The sequence below is a fragment of the Passer domesticus genome, chromosome Z (assembly GCF_036417665.1).
Source record: "Passer domesticus isolate bPasDom1 chromosome Z, bPasDom1.hap1, whole genome shotgun sequence".
Taxonomy (NCBI): Eukaryota; Metazoa; Chordata; class Aves; order Passeriformes; family Passeridae; genus Passer; species Passer domesticus.
In genome coordinates this window covers 75,990,006-76,010,132 of record NC_087512.1, presented here as the reverse complement: position 1 = coordinate 76,010,132, position 20,127 = coordinate 75,990,006, and the positions used below count along the sequence as shown (strand labels likewise).

The 20,127-nt window shown below is 52.2% G+C and overlaps 1 long non-coding RNA gene across 1 annotated transcript; it reads right to left on the bottom strand.

The window, feature by feature from the left end:
- Positions 1-18,799: 18,799 nt before the first annotated feature.
- LOC135289979 (uncharacterized) lies at positions 18,800-19,840 on the bottom strand. The gene is made up of 4 exons (XR_010352725.1): positions 19,782-19,840; positions 19,509-19,580; positions 19,323-19,421; positions 18,800-18,878 (listed from the first exon to the last, which is right to left on the bottom strand). It is a non-coding gene; the product is annotated as an uncharacterized LOC135289979 (long non-coding RNA).
- Between the last annotated feature and the right edge of the window lie 287 nt (positions 19,841-20,127).

The following is a 20,127-nucleotide window of genomic DNA, read 5'->3' as shown; positions in this document are numbered from 1 at the left end:
CTGCAAGTTTGCTCTGAGGAGCTCCCCATTGGGGCTTTTCCCCTCAGTCCTCTGGACATGGAAAAGCAGAGCCGGGACAGCTCTGGCTCTCCTCTGTGCTTCTCTGTAAGGTGCCTGCAGCTGAACAGGCAGAGGAGGCTGGCTCTGTCCAAGGGCCCATTCCACATTTCCTGCACTGCAGAACCACAAGGACTCCTGCCGCTGCCTTTCCTCTGGCTCTGAGAGGAGCTAGAGCTTGCAAATTGTTCCGTGCAGAACCAAGTGCAAAGCTTTCTCTCCAAGTGGCGGCATTCATCCTGCCCCCTTTCTCAATTGTCTGGTGCCCAATAATGTCACTTGATGTTTTCCCTCCTTTGGCCAGCTGAGCTGGTCTCTCACCTCAACACTCCTTCCCTGAAACTTGGAGAAACGGGATGTTTCTCAGGGCAGCTGATGGGGACACACACACTGGGGCAGTGCACCAGCATTGCTGTAGTCAACAGGTCATGCAGAATTTCTAGGTCTCTCTTCCAGCTCCCTTGAAGAAGGGGGAATGTTCATCTCTACTACTCTGGCATTCCTCTAAGGAAGGAACACCAAGAGAATTTCTTTTCCACACTAATGGCCTTCACCTTTGTTTGAATACTTAGGTGCCAGATATGGCAAAACCCAGCCACTTGTACTGCTTTCCTGCCTAAGGTTTAAGCAAAAGCAAATCTTGCTTCCTTCCCAGCCTGCATGTTACACCCACACCAGCCACCTGCTGGGAAAACATCTGGAACGAGGCCCACTGCAATGCAGATACTTTGTAGGCTCCAGATCCCACCTGCACTGGCTCCAGCAGGCAAGGGCAAGCTTTGGTGGCTTCCCAGAAGCAGCCTGGCCATTCCCCCCTGCCTCGCCCCCTCGCCATCCTCCACAGCCCCTGCTGCCAAAGCCTTGCTAGGCAGAGCCATTTGCTGGGCTCGGTAAAAGAGTGACTTGGATTCTTCTTTGGCGCAAATACCAAAGCTGTGAGAAGTGAGAGGATCAGGTTCACAGCCGCTCTGCTTTAGCTAAGGACATTACTGGAGGCTCAGAGCCTGGTCCTTTAAAGCGAAACTGAATCTGAACTCCTGGTGTCTTTGTGGTGCATGTGGATATTTCTTTTCTAGAATCAGAGAGGTTAGAAAAGTCCTCCAAGGTGCTCAAGTCCATCTGTCCCCCAAAATGAAACAAAGTTATGTTGCTGGGCAACAAAAAGGCCTCAACCCACTACTTTTATCCCAGCAAGTACAGTGAGACAAGGACACTCCTTTAGATCCTGTGCACTGAATTCAGCAAAGCCTCCCCAGCCACTCCCAGCTGAGATGTTCAGGACTCAAAGGAGGAAGCTCCACCATGATTTCATTGGCAGTAATGGGGACACGCCTCTGGAAGTGCTGCCAGCTGAGCCAGGGGCTGGGCCTGGGGGGGACTCATGTGCCCCCATTGCTCTCTCAGGGCAAATGCCGAGTTTCCAACACCAAGGAAATGTAAGGAATACTGCCTCCAGGAATTTAATACAGACAAGAAGGCAAAATGGAACAAACTTTGGTTTAATGATATAGACAGATCGTGCCTCAACAAAGACAAAAAGGGGAAAGTTGAAGCATAACAAACACCAAACCTTTTACATTTATTGCTAAATCTAACACTACTACTACATCTTTAAAATACTAATGTATCTTAACTAATAAACAGAGAGATTCCTAACAGGTAAACTAAAAGAAGAATAAAGAATCCTAAAAACTTGAAAAACAATCTTATTTCTATCTAGTCCCCTTGACGCCTAACTCTTGCTAGCCTGGGGCAAATGCAGGGCTAATTTGGCCTTTTCTTCTTGGGGAGAGGCTGTGCATCCTTGCGTGGGCGATGTCTTCTCCTGTGCTTGTTCCTTTCCTTGATGGTTTCAAACTCCCTGGAAGACAGGAAACAAACCATGCATTGTTAACTTCATACACACCATTAAGCCAAGCGCCGAGATCTCCCTTTTTGGATGAATTTCCATCTTTTCAGGCTGTTACGTATTTATTAAATTGATCAGCACCATGAGTCTGATCTTGCTGGTTTCAATTCTTTGAAATGTCTTCCTCCTTTTGCTTGATCCTAGGTTTAATTGGATCAGCAGCATCAAAGCAAGCTTTGATGCATGTGTTCCTGCTTGTACGAACTGTGTCTTGTTGGGGCATGGCAAGGTTTCACTGGGAATGCTGGGTTTGAAGGAAGCTGTTTGGGTTCCAAGTGGGCTGTAAGCTTGAGCACGGCTGCCAGGGGCCATCCTGCAAGTGGCTTCAGCTTGCCCTGTGGTGCCTTTGGAAAGGGTCAGCGTGCTTTAGGCCAAAGGGGGAGCTGGGAGCAGAAGGAGGAGGAGCTTGCGCACCGTTGGCACTGCCCGCACGGAAAGGGGCCTCGCGCCGGCTGGGGCGGCTGGCGCGGTTGGCAGCAGGGACACTCCGCGCTGCCAGCCCGCTTGCGGCTTCTCTTCCCGGTCTCCCCAGTCTCCTTCCTGGGAGGGCTTTTCCTCCTCTTCCGTTTGCCTGCAGTCTGGAAATCAAAGAATCCTTATCAGTGCTTCCTTCCTCTCAGAAAGTTGGAATTCGCAGCATCCACCCCAAAAATCTATTGGCCTAAGCAAATTCTTCCAAACCCCGCGGAGCTGAGAAAAGGGCTGGATATGGCAGTGGGCTGCGGCAGCCTGCCAACCCAGCACTTGCAGGAACATACTCCCCTTTACCACAGCTCTAAGGGGGTGGGATAAATACGTGGCTATCCATAGTTCTACATGTCTGATTTCTACCTCTCTGCCTAACATCTATTTATCTCTGGTTTTCCTCCCCACATGTCTAGGGCATGGCTTTTACATTCAGTCACACTAGTGAAGACACATGATTACCCATTTTCTCCTACCCAAAATAATCTCTCTCTCCCCCTCTCTCTGTCTCTCTCTGTGAAACAAATTGCTCTCTGCCGGTAAGGAAAGTATTAAAGGTGCCATGGCAGTGGCAGCTCCTTCTTGGGGATATGCTGGGGTGCTACAAAAGATCCCTGAAAATCTGCAGCATCTCCATGAAGGCAGCTCAGATGGCTGATGTTAGCAAGCAGTGGGGAATGAAGGGTCTGATTGGAACCTGACGGTGCCAGACCTTGAGAAAATGATTTGTAGAGAGTCAAAGCCCATTTTGGTGGCGGTGCTGCTTTGTTGGGTCAAAGTTGTGCTCCAGAATTCAGTATTTTAGGGTAGCAGCACAAGCAAGCCCCGGGCAGCACCTGCTGCGCCTCTCCTGCTGCGTGGGACCAAGGGACCCTGGCAAAGCGGCGTCTGGCGTGGCTTGTCAGCAGGATTTGTGCCCTTCTGCCAGTTTCTTGACCCTGCTGGCATGTCTGGATTTTCTTCCCACTCACCTGAGCAAGAGTGCTGCTGGTAAGTTTCTGCTCTTTTTTCCAGCAGTAGTAATACTCCACACACTGTGCCACGGTCTTACTCGGGATCTGTTGTGAAGAGAAAAAGAAGGAATCTGAAACAGCCATCCTATAGGGTGCATTGGAGAACAATGATAATACAGAGTAAAGTAGGAATTAAAATGATGGAGAAAATTGAGGAGGGTGTAAAATGAAATCAATATGCAGGAGTCAGAGAGGCATTATGCAATGTAATAAACCGAGTCTTATGCTACGTGGTAACACATATAATGCACAGATCAACACCAAGTCCCCCTAGCAGAGTTCTTCTTTGCCCTGTTCACTGCAGTTATCCCAGCACAAGGTGTTGTGGAAGCAACAGCACACCTGGGAGACAAGTCTGACAGAACAGAGCTTTGTCTTCCAAAACAGCCTGGAGAGAAGGGTTGCAGAGGCAGGATCATCATTTTCACACAGGCCTTCCATGTCCTATTTTGTGACTACTTTAACAGTTTTGAGAAAAGAGGGACATAGGTGCAGTATTTGGTACCAGCAATAATCAACATGTCCCTTCTGATGATCTGCCAATGTGAGGAATGTCCTGTGGCTTTACCTGCTTCTGGATGAGATGGAAATCCTTGCCATAGGTGTGGAAAGCCTTTTGGAAGGCCTCCTTCTCCTCAGGTGTCCATCTATCAGAGCCTGGCAAGAAAAAGCAGCAGCTGAATTGATCCCTCTAGCCACTTGAAGCAGATCCCACTGGCTGCTGAAAGCAAGCTGGCACCAGCCATCATTCACGTGTGTGCATGTCTGCTCCCTCAGAAGGTGATGAAGACGAGAGCAGGCCTTCCCCAGGGAAAAAAACATGGAAAATGAGTCAAGCTGAAGGAGTAGATGCTGGTGCTTTCCCTGCCCCCAGAGAAGGCGAGATCTTGTGCTGGTTTAAAGCACAACTAATTGAAGCAGAAATGCTTGACACGGCCATTAAGGGCACGGCAGCACGTATCAGTGAAAGAAGAAGCTGGGCTTTGGTTACCTGCGTAATGATAATCAGCCAAGGGATGGCCTTGAGCTGTTGGAGGACCCCCTGAGAGCAACATCTCCAGAGCCTCCTGCAAGATGCAAAGGAAAAAGGCTTGAGCTGCCCCACAACACAAAAAAGGAGCCAAACCCCACCAATGCTGCCCTTCAGCCGCTTTGCCTCTTCAGCTGAGGATTCGGGCCACTGCCTCTCATATGGGTCAAAGATTGTGCTTTGCTCCCAGTCCCTCGTTTCTGCTGCCCAGCCCTTGGCTCCTGCTCCCCAATGGTAGCATTTTCCTCTCTAACTCCATGATTTTGCTCCTCCCGCACCCAGAATTGCCTCAGCTGACTGAGGCTTCTGGGAATTGTCCCTCAAAATGTCTTTGAGAACACAGATCTCCAGGAGGTTTTCAAGGCAGCAGGCTGCAGGACCCTGCGCCGCTGCCTCCAGGAGAGATCTTGTCCCTGCTGGAGCCATTTGGGCTCAGCCCTGCCGCAGCTGGACGAGACACAGCAGGCAGCGAGTGCTCTGCTGCTTGTGAACTCCCTTCTTCAAGGAGCAGCCAGGAAAGGCTGTCCCGCTGCCCGGGCCTTATCAATTCCCTGCCCACTCTTGCCCGCGCCCAAACAGCCGCTTCCTACCGGAACGCTGCCGCCAGCCTGGTGCAGGCAGTGCAGGGCGAGCTCCAGCTGAGCTGCTGCCCCGGGAAGGCCACGGGAGCTGGCCATGTCCAACAGTTCTCTGACTGCAAGCACAACAAAAACCCACCCAAAGTCAGTCTTGAGCCAGCAAAGTGGAAGGCTTGCCATACAAGGCAGAAGGAAAGCACAAGAGCTAAAGCCTGCAGCTTGGAGAGCACAAAAGGGAGAGCAAAGCAAGGGGCAGCTGAAGCAAGGGCCCACCTAGTGCTGCCTCTCTCTTCCATGCAGCTTTTGGCATAAGGAGTGGGGGCCAATCTCCCTTCCTCCACTGGCAGATGCCCCTGACCCATTTGGAGAGCAGCACAGTTGCTGTTTTTTCCTGCTCTGCTGCAGAAGCAGAGCATTCTCCTTGCCCCTACCACTTCCACAAGGGAAGATGGGCATGACAAGGAGAGAAGCAGAGCCTGCCAAAAGCTGCCTTTTTATCCAAAAACCAGCATTTTACACACCCGACTATCTCAGGAGTGGAAAGAAAGCTTGACAGCTACCTCTGTCCGGTTTTTCCATGTCACAGTTGTCTTCCTCCAAGGGCTTCCAGACCAGGGTTGCAGGCTCTTCATCCTCACTTGGCGGCCCGGTCTGCACCTCAGGGAGCTCGGCCTGAAAGTCACTGCCAACATTGATGTGTCTAGAGGAAGAAGGAGTAGGATGAAAGAAAGGCAAGTGATCAAGAGACAGCTCGCATGCAACCACGGCCTTGGACCAATCCCACCGTGACTCTGAAAGAGCAGTTGTCCTGCTCGCCATTCCTCAAGTTTGCTGTCCTTTAACCCTAGGCCAAAAACTCACGGCTCAGTGTGGGCTCTTGCTTTCCTTTTCATTGCGCCTCCCCTTTCCACCTGAAAGAGATCAAAACAACGCTCCAGATAAAACTCATTCTGCCAAGATGTGTCGGTAGCCTTGCTTCTCATCCTCACCACTGAAAACCCCAAGCTCCTCTGTCCCAGCTCCTCTCCATTAGGTGTCATTGCTGTGTTTTTCACTTGGAATTTCTGAGGCAGGTCCCTCTAGCAGTGTGCACCTTCCTGAAGAAGGAAAGCTGAAGGGCAGGCACTAGAGTGCCGTGAGTCTTGGGGCCAGTGAGAAGAGCCAAGAGGATGCATGGAAGATGCACTACTGCAGGCTTGGGTTGGATGGAAGGAGCCAGATGCGGCTTGGGCACTGGAACTGCCTCCCCAGGGAAGGGCTCCCAGCACCAAGGCTGAGAGAGTTCCAAAAGTCTTTGGACACTGCTCTTGGGCACAGGCTGGGATTCCTGAAGCTGTCCTGAGCAGGCCCAGGTGCTGGGCTCCATGATCTTTGGGAGTCCCTTCCAGCCCAGAAAATGCTGTGACACTGTGATTGTGTTCCTGAGAAGCACCACTCAAGAGGGCATTTCACAGCTGCCTCTGACCGTGAGGCAGAGCCAGCCCTACACACATTGAACAACACAGACAAATCTAGAGCAATATCTCTCTGGAAAAGATATGTAAGGCAGGTGGAAAAAAATCAAACAAGCTATGAAAATAGAATATTGTTCCAGTGTCTGGAAGTGATGTAAGTATGTGAGTACATAAGAATTGCTGCAACCAGATCATTTTGGAGGATGAAAGCCAGTACTGCAGGACAAGCCCAGCAAACTCCTTGCATGCTCTAATGGGCAGGCATCCCAGAGGAGAAGTCCCATACTTCTGGTTTTTCAAGCTTTGCAGGAGGTGTGACCAGAGTGAGGGCGTAACAGGATTAGTGGACACTGAACCCCTGACCTCCTCCAGAATGACCAATTGGCTTTGGGGTTACCACAACGTAGTTTTAGGACTTAAATGGGCGCCACGAACTTTTAATCAGGTCATGAGAGGACGAGAATCTGCAAGTGCACCGTGACAGCTCCCTACGTCCTCTATAGAAAGGTCTGCATTTCCTCTGGAGGCAGCATTATTCCTGGAGAAGTTGCAGCCTGCTTTCATGTGCAACCTCGTCTGGAGAAAGTGACCACACACCGTGTCTGTTGGTGGCAGAGCCAGCTGGAGCCTCCTGCTGTTCTGTGAGTGCTTTGGGGGCCCACGGGGATTTTCTTACCTTGCTCAGTGCCAAAGTGCTGTGGGGATGCCTGGCGGCAGACGAGGAGATGAGGATGTCGCTGCAGAGGCCAGCTGTGGCGCTGAGTGCAGAAGGTGGCTGCTGAGGGACAGCCCAGGAGCAGATGCTGCAGCTGCTGCTCCAGCGCTGCTCCACCAGTGTTCCACCAATGGCCGCAGGAGCAGCAGACAAGGGCAGTTGCTATGGGCACAGCCCAACATTCCATGCAGAACCCCAGGGGAACCATGGGACAGAAACAGGGATAGGCCACCTTTGCCCCTTCTACTTCTTCTGCTGCAAGTTTGCTCTGAGGAGCTCCCCATTGGGGCTTTTCTCATCAGTCCTCTGGACATGGAAAAGCAGAGCCGGGACAGCTCTGGCTCTCCTCTGTGCTTCTCTGTAAGGTGCCTGCAGCTGAACAGGCAGAGGAGGCTGGCTCTGTCCAAGGGCCCATTCCACATTTCCTGCACTGCAGAACCACAAGGACTCCTGCCGCTGCCTCTCCTCTGGCTCTGAGAGGAGCTAGAGCTTGCAAATCGTTCTGTGCAGAACCAAGTGTAAAGATTTCTCTCAAAGTGGCGGCATTCATCCTGCCCCCTTTCTCAATTGTCTGGTGCCCAATAATGTCACTTGATGTTTTCCCTCCTTTGGCCTGCTGAGCTGGTCTCTCACCTCAACACCCCATCCCTGAAACGTGGAGAAACGGGATGTTTCTCAGGGGAGCTGATGGGGACACACACACTGGGGCAGCCCACCAGCATTGCTGTAGTCAACACGTCATGCAGAATTTCTAGGTCTCTCTTTCTGCTGCCTTGAAGAAGGCATTCCACTACTCTGGCATTCCTCTAAGGAAGTAATACCAAGAGAATTTCTTTTCCACACTAATGGCCTTCAGCTTGGTTTCAATACTTAGGTGCCAGATATGGCAAAACCCAGCCACTTGTACTGCTTTCCTGCCTAAGGTTTAAGCAAAAGCAAATCTTGCTTCCTTCCCAGCCTGCATGTTACACCCACGCCAGCCACCTGCTGGGAAAACATCTGGAACGAGGCCCACTGCAAGGCAGATACTTTGTAGGCTCCAGATCCCACCTGCACTGGCTCCAGCAGGCAAGGGCAAGCTTTGGTCACTTCCCAGAAGCAGCCTGGCCATTCCCCCCTGCCTCGCCCCCTCGCCATCCTCCACAGCCCCTGCTGCCAAAGCCTTGCTAGGCAGAGCCATTTGCTGGGCTCGGTAAAAGAGTGACTTGGATTCTTCTTTGGCGCAAATACCAAAGCTGTGAGAAGTGAGAGGATCAGGTTCACAGCTGCTCTGATTTAGCTAAGGACATTACTGGAGGCTCAGAGCCTGGTCCTTTAAAGCGAAACTGAATCTGAACTCCTGGTGTCTTTGTGGTGCATGTGGATATTTCTTTTCTAGAATCAGAGAGGTTAGAAAAGTCCTCCAAGGTGCTCAAGTCCATCTGTCCCCCAAAATGAAACAAAGTTATGTTGCTGGGCAACAAAAAGGCCTCAACCCACTACTTTTATCCCAGCAAGTACAGTGAGACAAGGACACTCCTTTAGATCCTGTGCACTGAATTCAGCAAAGCCTCCCCAGCCACTCCCAGCTGAGATGTTCAGGACTCAAAGGAGGAAGCTCCACCATGATTTCATTGGCAGTAATGGGGACACGCCTCTGGAAGTGCTGCCAGCTGAGCCAGGGGCTGGGCCTGGGGGGGACTCCTGTGCCCCCATTGCTCTCTCAGGGCAAATGCCGTGCATGCAACACCAAGGAAATGTAACGAGCACTGCCTCAGGGATTTCATACAGACAAAAAGGCAAAATGGAACAAACTTTGGTTTAATGATAAACACAGATCTCAACAAAGGCAAAATGTGAAAAGTTGAAGCATAGCAAACACCAAACCTCTTACATTTACCGCTAAATCTAATACTACTAATACATCTTTATTAATACTAATGTATCTTAACTAATAAACTGGGAGATTCCTATCAGGTAAACTAATAGAAGAATAAACAATCCTAAATCTAACAAAGCAATCTTATTTCTATGTAGTCCTCCAGACACCTAACTCTTGCTAGTCCTGGACAATTGCTGGGCTAATTTGGTCATTTCTTTTTGGGGAGAGGCTGTGCATCCTTGCGTGGGCGATGTCTTCTCCTGTGCGTGTTCCTCCCCTTGATGGTTGCAAACTCCCTGGAAGACAGGAAGCAAACCATCCATTGTTAACTTCATACACACCGAGATCAAGTGTGTATGAAGTGCATACAAGTGTTGAGATCTCCATTTTTTGATGAATTTCTGTCTTTTCAGGCTGACACATTTATTAAGTGATCAGCACCATGAGTCTGATCTTGCTGGTTTCAATTCTTTGAAATGTCTTCCTCCTTTTGCTTGATCCTAGGTTTAATTGGATCAGCAGCATCAAAGCAAGCTTTGATGCATGTGTTCCTGCTTGTACGAACTGTGTCTTGTTGGGGCATGGCAAGGTTTCACTGGGAATGCTGGGTTTGAACGAAGCTGTTTGGGTTCCAAGTGGGCTGTGAGCTTGAGCACGGCTGCCAGGGGCCATCCTGCAAGTGGCTTCAGCTTGCCCTGTGGTGCCTTTGGAAAGGGTCAGCGTGCTTTAGGCCAAAGGGGCAGCTGGGAGCAGAAGGAGGAGGAGCTTGCGCACCGTTGGCACTGCCCGCACGGAAAGGGGCCTCCCGCCGGCTGGGGCGGCTGGCGCGGTTGGCAGCAGGGACACTCCGCGCTGCCAGCCCGCTTGCGGCTTCTCTTCCCGGTCTCCCCTGTCTCCTTCCTGGGAGGGCTTTTCCTCCTCTTCCGTTTGCCTGCAGTCTGGAAATCAAAGAATCCTTATCAGTGCTTCCTTCCTCTCAGAAAGCTGGAATTCGCAGCGTCCACCCCAAAAATCTATTGGCCTAAGCAAATTCTTCCAAACCCCAAAGAGCTGAGAAAAGGGCTGGATATGGCAGTGGGCTGCGGCAGGCTGCCAACCATGGAGGTTGGAGGAAAATACTCCCCTTTACCACAGCTCTAAGGGGGTGGGATAAATACGTGGCTATCTCTAGTTCTACATGGCTCATTTCTCCTTTTTTTCCTCCCCACATGCAGTGGGGAGGAAACAGTTTTGCACCCTGAGATCAGTGAAAAAGAACCTCCAAGAATCACGTCCTTAGGACGGATCGTGTCAGCGCGGGCAAGAGTGGGCAGGGAATTGATAAGACCCGGGCAGCGGGACAGCCTTTCCTGGCTGCTCCTTGAAGAAGGGAGTTCACAAGCAGCAGAGCACTCGCTGCCTGCTGTGTCTCGTCCAGCTGCGGCAGGGCTGAGCCCAAATGGCTCCAGCAGGGACAAGATCTCTCCTGGAGGCAGCGCCGCAGTGTCCTGCAGCCTGCTGCCTTGAAAACCTCCTGGAGATCTGTGTTCTCTAAGACATTTTGAGGGACAATTCCCAGAAGCCTCAGTCAGCTGAGGCAATTCTGGGTGCGGGAGGAGTTTTCCTCCCCACATGTCTAGGGCATGGCTTTTACATTCAGTCACACTAGTGAAGACACATGATTACCCATTTTCTGCTACCCAAAATAATCTGTCTCTCTCTCCCTCTCTAAGTCTCTCTCTGTGAAGCAAATTGCTCTCTGCTACTAAGGAAAGTATTTAAGGTGCCATAGCAGCAGCAGCTCCTTCTTGAGGATACGCTGGGGTGCTACAAAAGATCTCTAAAATTTGGCAGCATCTCCATGAAGGCGGCTCAGATGGCTGATGTTAGCAAGCAGTGGGGAATGAAGGGTCTGATTGGAATCTGAGGGTGCCAGCCGTTGAGAAACCGATCTGGAGAGAGTCAAAGCCCATTTTGGTGGTGCTGCTGCTTTGTTGGGTCAAAGTTGTGCTCCAGAATTCCATATTTTAGGCTAGCAGCATAACAAAAGTCAGGGCAGCACCTGCTGCGCCTCGCCCAGTGCGTGGGAACAAGGGACCCTGGCAAAGCGGCGTCTGGCGTGGCTCGCCAGCAGGGTTTGTGCCCTTCTGCCAGTTTCTTGACCCTGCTGGCATGTCTGGATTTTCTTCCCACTCACCTGAGCAAGAGTGCTGCTGGTAAGTTTCTGCTCTTTTTTCCAGCAGTAGTAGAATTCCACACACTGTGCCACGGTCTTACTCGGGATCTGTTGTGAAGAGAAAAAGAAGGAATCTGAAACAGCCGTCCTGTAGGGTGCATTGGAGAACAACGAGAATACAGAGTAAAGTAGGAATTAAAGTCATGGAGAAAATTGAGGAGGGTGTAAAATGAAATCAATATGCAGGAGTCAGAGAGGCATTATGCAATGTAATAAACCAAGTCTTATGCTACGTGGTACCACATATAATGCACAGATCAACAACAAGTCCCTCTAGCAGAGTTCTTCTGTGTCCCGTTCACGGCAATTTTCCCAGCACAAGGTGTTGTGGAAGCAGCAGCACACCTGGGAGACAAGTCTGACAGAACAGAGCTTTGTCTTCCAAAACAGCCTGGAGAGAAAGGCTGCAGAGGCAGGATCACCATTTTCACACAGGCCTTCCATGTCCTGTTCTGTGACTACTTTAACAGTTTTGGTACTTGAGAAGAGAGGGACATAGGTGCAGTATTTGGTACCAGCAATAATCAACATGTCCCTTCTGATGATCTGCCAATGTGAGGAATGTCCTGTGGCTTTACCTGCTTCTGGATGAGATGGAAATCCTTGCCATAGGTGTGGAAAGCCTTTTGGAAGGCCTCCTTCTCCTCAGCTGTCCATCTATCAGAGCCTGGCAAGAAAAAGCAGCAGCTGAATTGATCCCTCTAGCCACTTGAAGCAGATCCCACTGGCTGCCGAAAGCAAGCTGGCTCCAGCCATCATTCACGTGTGTGCGTGTCTGCTCCCCCAGAAGGTGATGAAGACGAGAGCAGGCATTCCCCAGAGAAAAAAGCATGGAAAACGAGTCAAGCTGAAGGAGTAGATGCTGGTGCTTTCCCTGCCCCCAGAGAAGGCGAGATCTTGTGCTGGTTTAAAGCACAACTAATTGAAGCAGAAATGCTTGACACGGCCATTAAGGGCACGGCAGCATGTGTCAGAGAAGGAAGAAGCTGGGCTTAGGTTACCTGCATAATCAGCCAAGGGATGGCCTTGAGCTGTTGGAGGACCCCCTGAGAGCAACATCTCCAGAGCCTCCTGCAAGATGCAAAGGAAAAAGGCTTGAGCTGCCCCACAACACAAAAAAGGAGCCAAACCCCACCAATGCTGCCCTTCAGCCGCTTTGCCTCTTCAGCTGAGGATTCGGGCCACTGGCTCTCATGTGGTCAAAGATTGTGCTTTGCTCCCAGTCCCTCATTTCTGCTGCCCAGCCCTTGGCTCCTGCTCCCCAAGGGTAGCATTTTCCTCTCCAACTCCATGATTTTGCTCCTCCCGCATCCAGAATTGCCTCAGCTGACTGAGGCTTCTGGGAATTGTCCCTCAAAATGTCTTAGAGAACACAGATCTCCAGGAGGTTTTCAAGGCAGCAGGCTGCAGGACACTGCGGCGCTGCCTCCAGGAGAGATCTTGTCCCTGCTGGAGCCATTTGGGCTCAGCCCTGCCGCAGCTGGACGAGACACAGCAGGCAGCGAGTGCTCTGCTGCTTGTGAACTCCCTTCTTCAAGGAGCAGCCAGGAAAGGCTGTCCCGCTGCCCGGGTCTTATCAATTCCCTGCCCACTCTTGCCCGCGCTGACACGATCCGTCCTAAGGACGTGATTCTTGGAGGTTCTTTTTCACTGATCTCAGGGTGCAAAACTGACACGACAAGGGGATTTGCAGTAAAATCAAAATACATGTACTTTTATTAAATAGCCATAGAGAAGATGCATTAGAGAGAGGGGAACGAAGAAAGGGAAAAGAATAAGGAAAAGAAAAAAGAAGAGAGGGAGGGCAAGGAGGTATATAGCTATCAGACGTGCAGATGACAAAGTCCCTCGAAGTCCGGTCGACGAAGAGGCCTGTCGTCTTCACGTCAGGGGAGATCTCAAAGGTATCAGTCAGGTCTAACCTTTTTTATAGTCCTTTTGAAATGGGGGAAGGGGACCCATTTCAAAATAGCCTATTGATAAAGGGTACAAGGAGTCCATCAGTTGTCCACCAGGAACAGGTGTCGTCAGCAGCAGATGTCGTAGGCAGGAACCATTGTGTTCTCGGTCCCGTGGTCGCTTGCAAAACTTGCTTTGGTCCCCACGCACGCCTTCCCTCACCCTACGGTAGGGATTTCAGTCTCAGTCCTTTTGGGAAGAAGAGGGGAGCTTTTCCATGTAGGGGTCGCATGTCCCAGTCCTTGAGGGGAGAGCCCTCTCCCATCTCAGTCCATCTGTCACGGTGGTTGATGTACGGTGAGTGGAGTGTCCTTTTGTGGTGACCTCCGGGAAGGTCATTCCAGAGAGAAAGTCCAGCCAAGTCAGAAGGGTGGAGAAATTCCAGCACTAGCGTTGCTAGGTGATGCAGGCGAAGGAGAGCACACTGCCCCTTCTTGGGTGCAGTGTTGTTCCATGAGTTGAGCAAACACACCCGTAGGCAATAATCTGGCTTGGTGGACCAGACAGACCTGGATTTTTAGAACAGGATCTTTCCCTTTCCCCGGTGGTCTTGGCTTTCATGACGATCGAGAGGCAAAAAATGAGGGAAGTTTTGGTCAGACTCACAATAGCAAGAAGCTTCAGAAATTTGCATTTTCCTATGCCCTTTGTACCTTGGCAGAGGTTTCTTAAGTAAAAGGTTAAAATTCAACACATAATTCTACAATTTAAAATTTAAATGCTTAGTCCACATATTGCTAACTTAATTGAACCCCCCAAAACCTCCATTTCAACAGCAGCCCCTGCCTGGCTTCTGCCTGCCCACACCGTGGGCATCCACGGCTCCTCCTGGGCATGGAGCTCAGTCAGTGCTGGTGCTGGGTGGGCTTTGCTGCTGCTGCCACCTGGACACTGGGGTGACTGCTTGTTCTAGGTTACAGTATAAACATGTATTCTATTCCCATCCTCAAGAGCTGCTGAAACCAGGAGGGGCATAGTTTTCTTCCTTATCTCCTGTTAATCAACAAGATCAACGCTCTGTCTCCACCTACCAAGGAGAAGAAAACACAAGCTTTCCTAGGTGCCGTAGGCTTTTGGAGAATGCACATTCCCGAGGACAGGCAGATTGTGAGCCCTCTCTACCTTGTCACCCACAAGAAGAACGATTTCCACTGGTGTCCTGAACAGCAACAAGCCCTTGCCCAGATTAAGCAGGCAATCGCTCATGCGGTAGCCTTTGGCCCAGTCAGGATAGGACCAGAGGTGAAGAATGCTCTACTCTGCAGCTGGGAACCATGGTTTGTCCTGGACTCTTTGGTAGAGGTGCCTGGTGAGACTCAAGGCTGACCACTAGGATTCTGGAGATGGAGCTATGAAGGCTCTGAAGCAAACTACATTCCCAGAGAGAAGGAAATCTTGGCTGCCTACGAAGGAGTTCAAGCTGCCTCAGAAGTAACTGGCACCAAAACGCAGCTGCTTCTGGCACCCCAGCTACCAGTGCTGGGCTGGATGTTTAAAGGAAATGTTCCTTCCACACATCACGCCACCGACACCACATGGAGCAAATGGATTGCCCTCATCACCCAGCGCACCCAGATTGGAAATGCGAATGGCCCTGGCATTCTGGAAATTCTATCAAACTGGCCTGAAGGGGAGATTTTTGGATTGTCTTCTGAAGAAGAAGAGGAGCAAGTGGCACGTGCCAAGGAAGCCCCACCATATAGTGAGCTACCGGAGCCTGACAGACAATATGCCCTCTTCACTAATGGTTCCTGCTGAATTATAGGCACTAACCGGAAATAGAAAGCTGCAGCATGGAACCCCACAGGACAAGTTGTACAAGCTACTGAGGGACAAGCTGGATCGAGTCAGGTTGCAGAGCTTAAAGCCGTCCAGCTGGCTTTGGCTATTGCCAAACGAGAGAAGTGGCCGAGGCTCTATCTCTATGCCGATTCATGGATGGCAGCTAATGCTCTGTGGGGATGGCTGCATTGCTGGAAAAAGGCCAACTGGCAGCGCAGAGGGAAACCCATCTGGGCCACCAAGATTTGGCAGGACATTGCCACCCGAGTAGAGAGGCTGACTGTGAGATTCAACATGTGGATGTGTATGTACCCGAGAGTCGGGCTAATGAAGAGCATCACAACAACAAACAGGTGGACCAAGCTGCCAAGGTGAAAGTATCACAGGTGGATCTAGACTGGCAGCACAAGGGAGAATCATTCCTAGCTCTCTCGTTGGGCCCACGGTGCCTCTGGTCGTCAGGGGAGAGATGCAACATAGCGATGGGCCCGTGACCGAAGGGTGGGCCTTGCTATGGACAACATCTCACAGGTCATCCACAACTGCGAGAGCTGCACTGCAATCAAACAGGCCAAGCGGGTGAAGCCTCTGTGGTACGGTGGGCGATGGTTGAAGTACAGGTATGGGGAAGCCTGGCAAACTGACCTCATCACGCTTCCCCAAACCTGCCAAGGCAAGCGCTACATGCTGACCATGGTAGAACCTACCACAGAGTGGTTGGAAACCTACCCTGTGCCTCATGCTACTGCCTGGAACACCATCTTGGGCCTAGAAAAGCAAATCCTGTGGAGACAAGGCACCCCTGAGAGAATTGAGTCGGACAATGGAATTCATTTCAAGAACGGCCTTATCAACACCTGGGCCAGAGAACATGGCATTGAAAGGACATATCATATCCCCTATCACACACAAGCTGGCGGGAAAGTTGAACGATGCAACAGACTACTTAATACTATCCTGAAGGCACTTGGTGGAGGAGCCTTCAGGAACTGGGACCTGAACTTAGCAAAAGCCATCTGGGTGGTCAACACCCGAGGACCTATCAATCCTGGTGCTGCCCAGTCTGAACCCCTGCACACAGGGGATGGAGACAAAGTTCCTGTGATACACATGAAAGGTATTTTAGGAAAGACTGTTTGGATTAATCCCACCGCAAGCAGGGGCAGACCCATCTGTGGGAATTTTTGCTCAAGGACCTGGTTGCACTGGCTGGGTAATGCAGAAGGACAGGGAAAGCCATTGTGTACCACAAGGAAATCTAACCTAATTTGAAGCGAGAATTGTGTGTAAAGTTTCATTTTATATTATACATATATATATAGATAGATACATATCTATAGTAAGAGGATATTGGTTTGGGTACAGATGGTAATAGAATAAGGGTTAGATTATGTCCTAGGTTATAATATAAAATTATGTTCTATTCCCATCCTCAAGAGCTGCTGAAACCAGGAGGGGCATTGTTTCTTCCTTATCTCCTGTTAATGGGCCCATCAATGTCTTGCCACATGACTCAGAGATAACTCCCTCCCAGAGCCATTTCTGTTTCATGGCTAATCAAGGACCCACAGCATGAGGCAGAATGATATCAGCCCACTGTGAGATGCTCTGCCCATGGGGGAGGAGCTAAGCATCCCCAGCTGGATATAATCTGGGTTTTGGGACACAACAAGCAGTCTTTCCACTGGATTCCCAGAGGAACCGCTGCCCTTACCCACTGCTTTTCCAGAGGATGAGAGCTACCAGATTGTTTTGACAGGATCACCACTTCCACAAGTCCATTTCAGCTGGACTGCTACCACCACCCTAACTAGCAGGGTGTCAGGCTGTATTCTGACCCTGTCAGTGGTTTTTCTTTTGTATTATTGCATGTATTTTGTTTTTTTTTCCCTTTTCCTAATAAATTGTATTTCTGACTTGGAGTCTCTCACTGGTTTTGCTTTCAAACCACAACACAGATCCATCTCTTTATTTCAACACAGGAATGGGCCATTGCCTAACCTGCAAGCGGGGGGGTGGTGGGGGTGGGGTGTCACCTTCAGTGTTGCCTAGAGGGCAAGGCCAGAGGGCTCAGGGGCAGAGGGAGGGATGTGTTGGTCTGAGGAGCGGCTGGAGGTTGCTGGGCTGGTCATGGGGTCTCTAGAGGAATTCGGATTCGCTGGGATGGGAGAGACTGAGATAAAAAAAGGGATGAAGGCAGCTTGGGGAGGCCTATGGGGAGAGCAGGTGACAGTGGGATCTACAGTGTAAGAGGAGGCTTCGTCGTAGACGGTTATTCTGGAGTCCTCTTCACAGAACACTTGAGAGGGCTGTCCAGGCCATTCCTGCTGCTGGAGGGGCTGCTCACGCTGTCTGGGTGTGAGGTGCAGCCACCGTCTTCCAACTCCTGTCCCGAGGTGCTCCTGTGCAGAGAGGAGGTGGCTGAGGCCCCAGCTGCCAGTGGCACACAGGGACCCTCGTGCACAGCAGGGCCCAGAGCTGGCAAGGCTCCCCAGCACGGCTGGAGCTGCTGGCACAGCTGGGCCCAGCTGGACAGCTGCCCCTCAAGGCCCCGGCCAGCAGGGCACGGCTCTGGGCAGGGTCCCTGGCCAGGAGCGGGCCCCAGAGCGCCTCTGCCTTTCAAGGGCAATCTCGGCCCTGCTCTTTCTCCTCCCCACCTCCCTCTGCCTCTGCCCCGTGCCCCTGGGGCTGCTCTTGGCCAGGCAGCCTCAGTGGGAGCCAGCACTGGCTGCAGCCCCAGCGGGGCCCCCAGGAAAAGGCCCAGCAATTGAGAGGCCAATGGAAGCACTGGGCAGCAGCAGAACCCTCAGCAGAGTTATTTGGACAATCATGGACTGGCCACAACCCCACTGCAGTCTCAATGGGAATGTTTCCTGACCATGTTAGACTTTCAAAAGAAGGTGTTTGAGGGGGAGAGCAACAAAACTCTCACTGTTTTCTCTTCCAGGAATACCCGATTCCAAAGCAGCACAACATGAAGACAAGCTCCAAAGAAAGCACGCCTGCCAGTAACCCTAGCCAGCAGACTGTTCCCTGACAGAAACCCCTTCCGAGGCCATCCTGGGCATCGGTAACAGGTCTTGTGGTGCCGGCTGCATCTGTGGGAGGGATGGAGAGCGTGAGCCCGTGCTGTGCTGCACTGCTGAGCTGGCAGCACGGTGGATACGGGCAGGACGTTCTCTGTTTCCCCCAGAGCTGGGGCCTGCAGGCACCTTGCCGGCGCTGGGCACAGGCTGTGCCAGCCAACAAAGCCCAGCAGGCCGGGAGGAGAGCCCGGGGGCAGCGCAGCTGCTTGGGCAGTGGCTGCTGCCAGGGACACGGGCCAAAGCCATCCCTGAGCAGCCAATGCCAGCCCTGGCCCTCCCTGCCCCGTGACAGCTCCCCCAGCCCCAGGGGACAGGCTCAGGCCCTGTCAGGACCCAGCGCAGCCCCTGCCCAGTCGGGAGCCAGGGCTGGCTCTGGCCCTGGGCTGGCAGCAGGGCTCCCGCTCGGGGCTGCTCCTGTGCCTTGGGCCTCTGGGCACTCAGGGCCAGCTCCGCAGCAGCTGCAGCGCCAGGGACGTTGCTGCACCCGTCCCGTTTCCCCGGGGCTCTGAACCAGCTCCAGAGGCCTGGAAGCCGAGGCACCTCCAGCTTTGGCTGCTGCTGGGCCAGGCAAGGGCAGGCCCTGGGGGAAGAGCTGCTGCCACACAGCCCCGGCCAGGGCTGAGCCCGGCACAGCAATTACCTGCTGTGCCTGTGCCCGTGTCTGGCATCGCCTTCCTTCCTGCAGCTAGGGCTGCCAATGAGCCACTGCTTCTCCCTGAGTGTTCCTCCTCCTGAACAGCCTTTTGGTCCATCACTTGAAAAAGGAAAAAAGGGACAACTGGATCAAATGGAAATATTCCCCACTGGGGAGGTGGCACCTTCAGGAGGCAATGCTTGTCTAAGTCAAAGGTAAAGATCAGGAAAAAGCCCAGGTAATTGGGGCTGGGCCAGTGCGCTCCCTTGTGCAAACACCTGCACCGCCTGATCTTCTCAGAGACTGGGAAATGACAGGGGATCTCAGGCCCACAGTACAGTGGGGGCACCCTATCAGCTGATGCCAAATTCCATCCTGCAGAGGCTGGGGAGGAATTGCAGCCAGGCCAGGCTGGGAAACAGCCCTGCAGGGCGTGAAAGCAGCAGCGGGGCAGTGAGGCTGCCATGGATCCCTTCCCGCTGTGCCGGGCACGGCGTGTCCAGATGTGCAGCCAAAGCCCCCGGCTGCTGAGTCCCAGGGGAAGCATGAGGGAAAGGCACCCACCTTGTCCTCCGGGTGCTTCCTTCTGTGTTTGTCTCAGGAATTCATCTGAGTCATGAGACTTTTTGGCTGCAAAAACTTGGGTCTTTCCTTTTGGAGGACCTTAAGAGAAAGTAGTTCCGTTTCCCAGGAATGGATCCCACAAAAGCGGGGCTCAGCCTGTGGGGTCAGCAGGGACACACTACTCACCCCTGCCATGGGAGCTGGGTTGGGGCCAAGCATCCAGCCCTGGAGCTTGAGAAGTCCTCCCCGCAGACACACCTGTAACTCAACAGCCACAGAAGCTTCTGCCATCTCTGCTGATCTGCACGGGCACCACTGAGCCGCAGCAGCGGTGAGGGGATCGTGCAGGGCGCGGGCACACACGTGCATGGTTCTGTGCTGGCACCTGCAGCGCTGCCTCCCTGGCCCAGCTTTGGGCTCTGAGCTGGCAGCTCTCTCAGGGGAAAGGCCTTGACCTACCCTCAGCATCTCCCAGACCCTCAGTCCTGGATGTGGGACCTTCACCGGCAGGTTCAGCTGCAAAGAAAGGCAGGACAGAAGAGCTCCTGTGGCACTGCAGGAGATCCTCAGGCTGCCCACAAGGCTCAGCCCCGGGGCACAGCCCTGGGCCCGGCCCCTTCCCTCTCTGCTCTTCTCTGTGACTGCACAGAGCACACGGAAGGACACACTGGCACAGCACACGGGAGGAGGACTGAAAGATCAATGCTCCTTCCTCCCACTGACAGTGATCCTGTGGGATCCCTCAGGGATCCAGAAGGGAGCAGGGAAAGATTCTCAGAATCCTTCAGCCCTTACATAATGTTAA